This window comes from Lepisma saccharinum, chromosome 16, assembly GCF_977018435.1.
Source record: "Lepisma saccharinum chromosome 16, izLepSacc3.1, whole genome shotgun sequence".
NCBI lineage: Eukaryota > Metazoa > Arthropoda > Insecta > Zygentoma > Lepismatidae > Lepisma > Lepisma saccharinum.
This window is the reverse complement of record NC_139244.1, coordinates 54,147,553-54,151,214: the sequence shown is the minus strand read 5'-3', so window position 1 is coordinate 54,151,214 and position 3,662 is coordinate 54,147,553.

Sequence of the window (3,662 nt, the reverse complement as noted above, 5' to 3'; positions counted from 1 at the left end):
ACATCCGTACCATATTTCCTCAATGCCCCTCTACCACATGGGCCCATTTACAATCATTTTGACTCTAAATTTACTCTTACATCCTTCCAAATAGGGTTCTTGAAATCCCCCCCCCCCCTTCAGCTGGAGAAATCTCGATAAACCCCTGACTTAATCTCTGCCTTGAATGCTGACCGAAGTTCCTGTACCTCACTCAAAAATAATTGAAAAAAAAAAAAAAATCGTCGCCATGCAGTTTCACGAAAAGGGGTATAAAGGCTGCCTTCCGGAGATACGTATCATTATTGCGATTATTAAAATCACTCAGTAACGACTTTTGTATCTATTGAGCTGACACATATGTGGAAGATAAAATAAACTCAAGATAAAAAGAACGAAACACATATAATCGAAAACCTTGAAAAGGTGCCCGATTTTATTACCTTATTTCTTCAGTAACTATGAGGAATGTGGATAATATCTAGAGGTATTCTCCAGAATCTATTCTTTACCTAGATGTACAGCCAACGCGCGAAAGAAACAGTAGTCGAAATGTCCACCACAATTTTCATTCGGTCTGAATTACACAATGTGTTGACAATGAATTGAAATTAGACGTAAATAAGCAGATAATAATGCCTTCTTCGAACCAACATAGTTTCATTCCTTAAAACAACACAGGATGTAGAATAAAAAAGTAATGAAAATGGCGGTGGACAATTGGCTTATCATTATCTTTGCCGTTGACTGTACATCATTCTATTGTTTCCTAACCGCGAGTAAAAGTCATGCCTTCACGCCAATTTTCAATAGCGAAGCCACCGAAGCACTGAGGCTTCGCGGAATCGCAAGTTGCAGGCCTTTCAGCTATAGATAACAAAACTCTATCAGTTAATTTTTGGGATATCACTCTTATAGGTGGACTTCTAACCATTGAAGACTGGAAAATATACTTTAGGTGCTCCAGTAAACATCAAAAGACCACTTGGAGTTAAAACTCGTGGAAGAGGGCAGTTTTTTCGGGAATAACCAACCCTCCGGTTAGGGGAAGTCTGGTGACTTCAGTTTTTGACCTCGACAGAGGTGAAATACAGCAGCGCCATTTCTTATTCTTTTTTAGCAGAACTTCTCGCGAATGGCGATTCTCAGCAGGAGTCAGTGCACCGGATTTCTGACTTCTTTCCAGATCTGCTTATATACCGTTATCTGTGGTCCTACTTTGTTGTTTGTAAGTCCAGAGATGGCTCAAGATAAAATTTTCACCCGGACGAGATGGATTTTTGGAGTCCCCCTACTTTTCTTCCATCTTGGTTCTCCAACTTTCCAGCTTTCCATCTTCCTCCAACAAAAAATAGAACATGACCAATTTATATATTTATGGTTTTAATGACAAAAACAATATCCTTATTTTTAAAATACTTTAAGTGTTACTGTAACACGCACATAGTGATTCGAATCCCTATTAGCGTCTTGGTGCTAATCAAAGGGGAAGAGGAAAGTACAAGGTTCATTCACCACTGCACCATCTGGGACAGATTTTGAGCAGTAGGAAAAAGGAAGGCACAAAATATGTGCTTTCGGAAGGGCCCCGAGACGAGATGGCGTACCGGAATTTTGCCCGGTGTCCCGGTGGGCAGGCCCCGTAGCCAGAATTTTATTTCCGGGAGGTGGGAGGGGGGGGGTTGCTCATCCCTAATAAGCAGCCTCCATCTAAAGGTGAAAATGTGGTGGTAGAAGCCCTGAAGATGAATTTCTCAGTATAGTACAACTTATTATACAAGATGTTTAATCCTGATAAGGAAGTAAAACTAATTACCACTACACACTATTTAAATTAGACATTTCTACGTGCCTGCCGTTGGGCTAGTCCGGCCTTGGCAATGATGAGTTAAGAGTGAGGAAAGCAGTAGAAAAGGTATTGCTTATAGGTAGGTGAACTATATGTAGAAGCTTATCAATATTTGTAAAAAGGTTATTCATTAATATATCAAGTTGGGTAGGACTTCCATATTTATACAATGTTTTACAGCTGATATATCAAGATTCCTTAAATAAATTTTGATGTACATTGCTAGTCTTAAAAGGAATTATTTTTTCAGCTAGTTTGTTCTTGTTTATTTCATATAAACTCCCGTACGTGGACAGTCGACTGGACTCAAAGTTTTTCGAAATGTGAATTTCTGTGATGACTAGACCTCGGATTTTTAGGCTCTAAAAAGAGTTCTCTTACGTACCTAAAATAGGCTCTAAAAATCCTAAAATAGGTTCTAAAACATCATAAATTAGGCTAAAAAAAGCCTGAAGTAGGTTCCAAAAAATGTAAAACGGTTCAAAATTCATGAAAAATACTGATTAGGTACAACCGTTAAGAATCAAAATTTCAATTTTTGGATACATTGGAATCGCACAGAACCTTTGTAGTGTTATTATATTTATATATATATATATATATATATATATATATATATATATATATATTTGTGTGTGTGTGTGTGTGTGTGTGTGTGTGTGTGTGGTGAGAGGCGGTAATACGTAAGGTTGAAATAGAGAAAATATCTGTCTGCACCATTGATTTTTTTTTTTTTTAAATTCCGCCTTGAAAACCAGTAAGTATAGTTGAATTTTATCATGGTCCTAGAGTGACCACTCTGAATACATAACATTTTTTTTTCATGTTATCCACAGTCAAACTTCGCTTTTTGAGGATCATCTTACGTATTTAACATGATCTTTCAACAAAAAGAGTCAGTGGTGCTAATTTGAATGTTGAAACGTTACTTTGCAAGCCATGAATGCCACAAAGCACAGAACGATCGTGCAGGTAACAGTGGCGCCAGACATTTTGCTTCGTTTAGAGCAGGAGTTTCCAAACTTTTTGTTTGGAAACAAAATCACCAAAATCAGTTTCTGTAATGTCTAACTGCTTGTTTAAATTATCTGCTGCTGGGAGAAAGACATTCAAGCTCACAAAGAGAAATTGAGAGAAGAAACACATATTGCGTATCCAAAGAAGGACATCCTTATACTCCTTGAAGACATAAAAAATATATCTACTTGATATCGAGAACTCGACTGCATATTTATTATTTAATATTAGATATTTATCTAATAGACATCCATCCAAATACGAACAAATGGTTCATATACACCACCCTATTTGCAGCCAATCATTAATTTGGAAGAAGTTATTTTAGAAATGCGACTGGTTTGCTTACGTAAGATTTTAACATGAATACTTTTCTATTTCTACTTAACTAATGACACATTTCCGCTGGATAATTATTATGGAACTATAAAATGTTATATATTTTTCAAAAGTCACATCCTCCAGCATGTGGGATTACGTAATGTATTTATTCTACGTAGTAACTTTATTAGGCTCATCCGGTGTGTTATAATGGGAGAGCGGAAGGACCTTTAGTGAAAGAGTAGAATTGGGTACTTGTCGTATTGGACTCGGCTCACCGAGGGAACATCCTTCCTCAGCCTCTGTCATTGTTAAATGAAACTCAATCTTTTGTGCAGGTTGATGTGATGAAATGAGCATGAGGTTTCAATCAATTCAAAATAACTTGTGTTTGAATTTCATTTCCGTAAAATTATTATTTGACAAGCTACACCTATTTTGCAGGACCATTCATGTCTCTACAGTAGCTCATATCAGTTACATCCAAGTTACATAT